This window comes from Microtus ochrogaster, chromosome 26, assembly GCF_000317375.1.
Source record: "Microtus ochrogaster isolate Prairie Vole_2 chromosome 26, MicOch1.0, whole genome shotgun sequence".
Taxonomy (NCBI): domain Eukaryota; kingdom Metazoa; phylum Chordata; class Mammalia; order Rodentia; family Cricetidae; genus Microtus; species Microtus ochrogaster.
Window position 1 is genome coordinate 3859249 of NC_022025.1, and position 8795 is coordinate 3868043.

An 8795-nucleotide genomic window follows, 5' to 3' on the forward strand; every position below is an offset into this window, starting at 1 on the left:
TATATATATATATTTGATGACAAAATCGACCTTAAATTTGTATCAGCAAACCAAAATCCATACCAATGGAAAGTATTTTGAGATTAACAGTTATTTTTTAGATTAAGGTAGATTTAATAATCTATCTTCTTTATCTTTTCTATATCAGGTCCTTGAAAACAAAGTAAAACCTCAGTAGGTATTTTATTTCCAGGAAATAGAAGTTTTAGTTTTTATTAAGAAGATAAAACTACGCATGGATATAGGGGGAGAAGGGAGGGTGGGATGGGAGAAGGAGGGGAGAAGGAAAGGGGTGAGGATGACTGAAAGGAACTGGATGTTCAAGATCAGGGAAGGACAGAGAGGGAGATCAGGGAAAGAGATATCTTGACTTAGGGAGTCATTATGGAGCTAGCAAGAAACCTGACATTAGAGAAATTCCAAGGAATCCACAGAGATGGCCCCAGCAAAGACCCTAAGCAATTGTGGAGAGGGTGCTTGAACTGTTCTTGTCCTGTAGTCAGATTGATGACTGTCTTAAATGTCACCATAGAACCTCCATACAGCAACTGATGGAAGCAGAGGCAGAAATCCACAGAGGAGCACTGGGCTGAGCTCCCAAAGTCCAGTCAAGGAGAGGGAAGAGCAATAATAATGAGCAAAAATGTCAAGACCATCTTTAGCCTGACAGTGGGGGAACCAACATAGGACCAAACTAGGCCCTCTGAATGTGGTGACCGTTGTATATGGCTGGAGCAGACTGTGGGGCCACTGGCAGTGAGACCAGAACTTATCTCTACTGTTTGTACTAGCTTTTTGGAACGCATTCTCTTTGAAGGAATACATTGCTCAGCCTAAATATAGCAGGGAGGGCTTGATCCTTCCTCAAAACAATGTGCTAGACTTTGTTGACTTTCCATGGTAAGCCTTCCCCTCTCTGAGGAGTGGATGTGGAGTGGAGGGGAAAGTGCAGGAAGTAGGAGGAACGGAAGGAGTAGGAACTGGATTTGGCATGTAAAATGAGAAAAGATAATTTTTTAAAAAGATAAATACGTAAGTTTTTTAAAAAGGTGGAAACTGAGTTTCCCACACACAATACACTCTGTATAAATTTGAAATAAAGTTATGACTGTGTACTTAGATTCCATAGCCTACTTAGATAAGAATATATGAATCTTGTACCCAGTTTTCAATTCCTTATGTGCACTGATTATTAACATTGGTTAAGTCTGACCTCTACCCCATTGCCTATGCACAAGATGAAGGCTCCGTAAAAATTTGCCTTCCTTTGGTGATTCTGGAAAAATAATGACAAGCATCTTTCACAGACAGACTGGAATGTATGGATTGAGCCCTCATTCCCAATAGTTACTTTTCTTGTTTAAAGACTGAAGACAGTTTTAAAAATGGCAGTCTTGATGCTAACTACCACTCCATAAAAGTACAAGATTTCTAGCTACCTCTTCAATCTCTTCGGACATACCCTGAAGTGGAAGGACTGTAAACTATGTCACCATCTGTCTTTTAGATATGATGTAACTATCCATTAATAGTAATATGGTTCTTAATGTTTCTCCCTTTTATTTCTTATTTGGTGGGTATCATCAACAGCATAGTTCAAGGTCATAGACATCCATGATATTTAGGAAGTAGGGATATATGTACTGTCCCTGGTCTACTTGGTCACAAAGTGAGGCAAGCATCATAAAGAGAAAAATCATATAATGATGTGCCTTCACTGTGCCCCTTCCTTTTGTTTCAAGTAAAACAATTTGAGAAAAATCAATATGACCAGAGGAGCCCCCATTCAAATTTTAATGATAGTTGGCTTTCCTTTCTGTCTATTATTTTAACAAATGTTTGTTCAATGTCCTTACACTCAGAATTCTCCAAAACATGCTTACTTTTAAAGTGTTTTCCTCTTTCAATATGGATAGTCTTCTGTGACACAAGCCCCTTGCTTTATTTGTTCTGGGAGGGCCCTCTTTGGAAATAAACCTCATGCCTCCTACCTGCTGTACTGAATCAGACAGTCTCCATTCATAGATTTTTTGGTTGTGCCTGGTGTTCCATTATTATATTCTCACTTGGCTTCCCAGTCAACAGAAATGTCAGAATGAGGAAAGCAGCCATGAACATAGAGACAATTGCTGATCCCTTCTGACAAGCAAAGCCTTGGGCATTTTGTTCTCAGCCGATTGTGACTCACCAGCTTGCCCCAGCACAATGACCACTGGACAAGGTCAGGTCTCTTTCAGGTCTGAATAATTTCTCTTTATAGAGACATTGCAGCCACAGCTAAGAAGCAATTTGTCAGACGCCTGATTAACCATTGTCGTTTAGTACAAAAGCATCCAGAAGGCTCACTTAGAAGTGGGTTTTTCTCTCCCACTCATAAGAGGCAACATTTTCTAGCATGCTGGCTGCCTAGGCAGAATTTCCCTCTGTCCATTCTCCCACACTGAGTCCACAAATTCCAAAGGACTTTTTCCCCCTGGATAAGACTGCATTTTGGTAAGATGAATACAGACAATAGATGGAAACCCAGGTCTGGATCATCTAAAACTGCATGCAGGAAGACCAAAAGAGGACAAAGTCCAAGACAATCGACGAGGTATTGCTCTTCAATCAATATTCTAATATCATGTCCTTGTCTTATCAGTTTCCTTTTCTTCAGTTCTGACCTGCAAATGACGTTCGTTCACAAATAGTCTTTTTTCCCTATTGACATCTACCCAGAGTCTGTGCTGAAAACGTAATTCTGGTTTTCAGTGTTGCCCTTCCCTTGGGAGGAGGGGTGGGGTTTCTTCTATTGAGCTCCCTCACATTGGTAAATACACCCTTCCACAGAGGGTGGATATCCACACCTCTGCTGAGCAGGTCGTACCACTTGAGTCCTGGGTATGCAGGGAAATGCCACTGAGGGCTGCAGCTTGCTGAGGCGCCATTTTGTTACAGCAGGAGCTGTATGATAAAGGTCCCCTGAGCTAACCTTCACACGAAAGATGGTTCCATTCACATCACTTTCCTTCTGGAATGTCTGGCTTTAGCCTCCTACTTATGGGAACATGAAGGCACATGTCAAAAAATGTTCCACATATAAGTGAAATAATGCGAAGCAATTATTATGCTTGTTAAGAATGCAGCAATATGATTATGAAATGTTAAGTGTTAATGAGTAAAATCCGTCTCAACTTGTTCAAAATTATTTGCCTCCTTACTAGTGAAGTGTAAGCACCAAAATAAGATGCCACGTCCAAGTAGTGTAGAAATGACAGAAACCTAAACACAACAGAAACAAAAGCCAAAAGTCAAAGAGGCGAGTTCAATTACCTATCCACACTGGCTATCCACCTTGTTCAAAAGACAGAGATAACTTCCAAATCTCCAGTTCTCTTCAAAGAATATAGATGGGCCTTGTGTCTAAATTAGATGATGCTTATAAGTGACTCTTTTGATGTTATCTTCAAATTCATCTATCTCCTTCCCAAAGGAGAGCATTAACAGGCTTCAACAGTAGCAGCCTTTCCAGGAAAGGTATACAGCTTCAGTGCTATAAGGGTCCGGTTCTCAGCAGAGGTTGCTGTTCTCTAGCCCCGCCCTGACCCCAGGCAAAGATGCTGAAATCAGTACTTAACAACCTCTGTGCTGCAGGGATGCTGGTGGAGAGGAAAGGAGGTGGGAGAGAAGATACTCAGTTCCTCTCTCCTCTGTCCAGGGCACCCAGTAATGGCTATGGGGACTCTGAATGAAATTCCTTCACTCTTATACTTACAACTTTCTCCTGTGGGGCTAGCCTGTGCTCTTCATGAGGTCATATCTCCATCTTTTCATTACTTCATGCACACCCACAACTTCTCCCTTTCATTGTATAGGGCAGACTCCTCCACCTTCACCAGGTCATTGCATCCCTTAAATACAACCTCCTTTCTATTTTATTTATATTCTACTGGCCCTTTAAAATTGTAGGGTTATCTCTGAGGTTAAACATCGAGTAATCTTGTTAGACAAATACAGGATACCCAGTTAAATTTGAATTTAGATTTAAAAACAAATATGGGATATAATTGTGCCCCAAATTTCAAATGGGGTCTGGTCACACTATACTTTTTTCTTATAATCACTTGGTGTATAAATCAAAGTACTCCAGCCCACATGGACATTTGTTGTTTGCGGTACATTCTTCCTATCTGTTTGTAATGGAGCATTATCCTCCAAGAACAGCCAGCATTATTAACAGATTGTGAGGATTTATAAGAGGACTCTTTCCCCCCAGAGATGTGAGGGTTGCCGACTACTGACATTCCATCTGGAAAATGGTATGAGAAGGGTCACTGGACCTTCGCCTGAGATTCTGTCCTTCACCTCTCTTCTGCCCAAACGACCTGGGGCTTCACTGTGTCCATATGAGCTTGAGCATACAGACCGTGCAAGGTTGAGATGAGGAGGGGCTCCATCTATGCCGCTGTGAGGAAGTTGTCACCCATGCTGAGGTGACGCTTTCCAGATGCTTTGGGGTCAGCAACACTCCTGTAAGTAGCCCCTTACCTGTGCTCTATAAATCAGCACAATGAGCTCACTGGTCTCCCCTAGGGTGTACTTTGACTTGCTGTTGGGTCCTTATAAGGAAGGAGTAAACATTTGTTTATGTCTCCCGGATGAGGAATTCTCTCAACAGTGCTTTTCTTTACTGCCTGTATCTCTCCACCTCCCCACTATTAGGTTCCATGCAAATGTGGAATTTTGAAGTTCTCTGTTCCTCTATTAATTAGTTCACGCTTTGCCTGAGATAGTTCTCAACGAATACTTGTCATTTTAAGAAGTAACTGTCACTGAACCCCACAAACACTAAGTCTACCCCTTCATCTCTCCCTTCTACAGACCTCGATGTCTAATGACGTCTTGATAACCTCTGTCCCTGCTTTCTCTTTAGTTTCTTACTTTCCTACCTCAGTCTGCCTCTGTTCTGAAGCATTCCAACAAAACAGATTTGAATGTAGTCACATTTTATCCGTGTGGTCACAAATTACCCTCAGTCTAGTCTCTGAAAGAAACAGGATGGTACTGAACACTCCCTACTTGACGAAGTAAGCCTGCATTTTCTCCTCCGCCTTGACTCCTGCTTGTGTGATAAATACCCAGCACCCAGTTGCAGGCATGGTTTCCTTTGTGGGCACTAGAATTTAGAGTTAGTTCTAGGCCCTCTTTTCTATTCACTCTTTTTCTCCTTCAGGAACTCTCATTTACGCCCCTTACTTCAGGGACTATTTATTTCCTGGTGACTCCCAAGTTTGCATACCCAGTTCATGTTGCCCTGTTTGTTGTATACCTATCAGCCAAATTGACACTGGATATCCCGACACTATCTCACTCTAACATGTCCTTGAAAATCCTCCAAACCAAGTTTGTATGCTCTTAGACAACCAGGCGGTTCAAGATAGTTTTGCGACATCTTTGACATAATGCAGATGTGGGGCTAAAACAAAAACATTGTGTATTTTCCCTCATGTGCAGAATCTAGGTTTGTGTGTGTTTGTGTGCATGTACAATATGACATGAAAGCATAATACTAATCAGACAGAAGAAGGGGGCACAGTGTGGAAAGAAGCAATAGGATAGTGGGATTGTGTTGACTGAGGTTTCTGTCCTGCCTGGTTCCCGGAGTCGTTAGGTCCCAAAGAAATCATACAGAGGTCTACATTAATCATAAACTGACTGGCCTAATAACTCAGGCTTCTTATTAACTTTCATAACTTCTATTAGTCCATAATTCTTGTTGTGTTAGCCACATGGCTTGGTAGCTTTTCTGGTGAGGCAGTCACATCTTGCTTGCTCTGTGTCTAGCTTCCTCCCTGTCTGGGTGATGACTAAAGACTGAGCTTCCCTCTTCCCAGAATTCTCCTGTTCTCATCACTCCACCTATATTTCCTGCCTGGTCATCCTGCCTATTCTTCCTGTCTTGCTGCTGGCCAATCAGCATTTACTTAAATACAAGTGACAGGGTACAGATCATTGTCCCACAGCAGGATTGGTCGATATAAGCAAAGTACAGTGTCAAATATAGAAAAATGTTGTGATGAAACCTCAAACTTGTTGGTTTGGATGATAACAAAATTAATTTTAACTTGGGAGGCAGAGGCAGGCGAATCTCTGTGAGTTCAAATCCAGCCTGGTCTACAAGAGCTCCAAAGCTACAGGGAAACCCTGTCTTGAACTCCCCCCTAGAAGTTTTAAAAGTAAGTAAAATATTTTCTGCTTACTCTGCCCCTGATCCTTTCCTACTTTGCCTTGTCTCAGTGGTGATGTCTTCAGGCAATTAATGGAGTTATCTTGAAAGCCAACAGACATCCTCAGCTCCTGTGTAGCTCATTCTCTGCATTGCTCTTACACCCTTCCTTTGTCTGTGACTCCATGGCCACATGGTACAAATGAGTTAGCTTTTGCTTATTAATCAAAAGAGGTAAATCCACTGTCTTTGATTTCTTTCCATTGAACTCTCCACATTTACAGCTAAAATGGTTTTACTATCTGTGGGGAAAATTGTTGGAGTCTTAAAAGGCCCCAGCATCTTTTTCCAGTTTCCATTTCTACTCTCTCTCACACTCTCTAACTATGGCAATGGTGAACAAAATTTGGTTTCTTAAATGCACCTACATACTCAAGATGATTAGATGAGGATGAATGATAAAATCCACTGGCTTACAAGAGAAAGGTAGTAAAATGAAAATCTGCCATCTGCATCAGCCAAAATCATTATATACAACCTAAACCTAAAGAGGTTTTGATGTATCACCTGGTCGCTCTTCTTCTTTCAAATAAATGAACTGGAATGCTCAGGGAGGAGGAGAGACTGGCCAAAATCATGCAGTTACAGAGTTAAGCGTGCCTGAACCCAACGTCACACCTTTGTCCCAGCAGAAGACAGATAGCTAATAAGGAAGAGAGTGACCAGAGATCTTTTGTAGTTCTAAAGGCATGGAGAACACCAGTATGGGATGGAGTAGAGAAAAGGAGTCTAAATCCAGGCTGTTGACCAAACATATCCACAAGATAACCAGCAATTCTTCAAGACACAGGAATCAGGAACTTTGTCAACCAGGTTGAAACCCACACATCCAGTCCACACTACCCTGTTAGTTCCATAACTACATATCCAAATCACTGCTGGATATCTCAAAAGCATCTCAAACCCAATTGTCTAAAGCTATTTTGAAAACATCCTCTAAATGTAGGCTCGAGCAACAGATTAGAACCAAATTTGTCCAATCTTGGGCAATGGGTTCAAGATAACTTTGAGATGTCCATTCGACATAGCCAGTGGTAATTTGGAGAAGTAGACGTGGGACTAACAAGATATCACATATTCTTCTCATGCTTCAGATAGGCTTTAGCACTATCATCAACAGACAGGGAGAGATTCAGGGTTGGTGAGGTGGTGGAGCAACTTCTCAGGAATTTGGAAATAATAAGTAGGACCTAACCAATCTACCAAATTAGATTCCTCCTTCTACGGGTCTACCACACATGCACCTGTTACCATCTGGGATTTCCACAGGGAACCCTTCCCTTCTTTTATGAGGCCTAAAAGCAATCAAATGTGTACCTGCTGGATGCTACAGACCTGACAGTAATAGATTCAAGGCATTTTATTTCCTAAAAGTTCCCCCGAAGTTACCATCTGCGAGATCCTAGACTATTTCCTTTCAAAGGCAACCTAAGCTACACAGCGCAAATCATACTTCAAAACTAAAGTTGTCACTCAATAGTCAGGGGAAGCTGTCTGGAGAACTCTTGTCCTGAGATCAAGGGAGGCTGAGTAAATACCCCTTGTGTGCTTATCACTGTGGGCACTGGAGTGTAAATGAGTGTGAAAGTTGCCTTTTGGTGTCAACACACTTGACAAGATTGTTTTCCAAATGGGATTGGAATTATTAGTAAATTTGTTGAGCTGCGAGGCACTCTTTATCAGCTGTAAGTATTTTTAATTGGTTTCCAGGGAACACCTGTGTTGGGGGGGTTATAGCATCAAAGGTGATAAACAACTTAATTATCCCTCAGAACCATTAGGAAAAAGTATCTCTGTTGGTGAGTTTTCTTTGATGCCTTCTTTTGAAATGCCATCCTGCTACTATTGTGGGGCTATTTGTAGTTTGTGTCCTGGAGCTTTGATGCTCCCTTCATAAGCAGAGAAGGCTGTGAAAAGTAGATTAATGTCATTAGAAACATTTGGACAGGCCCACTGTATCACTTTAAAATGTATTTATTTTATTGTTTTAAAGTAGTCTTTTTCTTCTATTATTACTATAAACGTGAGCATTGTACATACATCACTCTTACCCTTCATTCTTGTCCCTCCCAAATTTGTGATCTGTGGTTTACCATTCTTGCTACATGTGTTGTATTTTCAGTCCCTTCATTGTTTTCCTTTTTGTGGAGATAAGCTGAGACAGAACGTGGTAGTAATTGTCAGTAGGCCAGACATCCATTGTAAAGTACCTTCCTTTGCCTTTGGGTAATAGATGTGTTAGCTTTCTAGAATATTTTGTTCCAAGATAATGTCTTTTAGGGCAGTCAAAATTCATTACTGTAACAGAGAACATCCAAGCTACAGAAAAGAGAACCTCAGCATTTGAGAACAGGCAGAGTTGATCTTCTGAAGTTCACAATCACTCCTGACCTATCCTAGTGATGCAACACTTGCTTACTTCTCTATAACCTACAAGTGATGCTGCACTCCCTTACTTCTCTATGACCTACCCTAGTGATGCTGCACTCCCTTACTTCTCTATGACCTACCCTAGTGATGCTGCACTCCC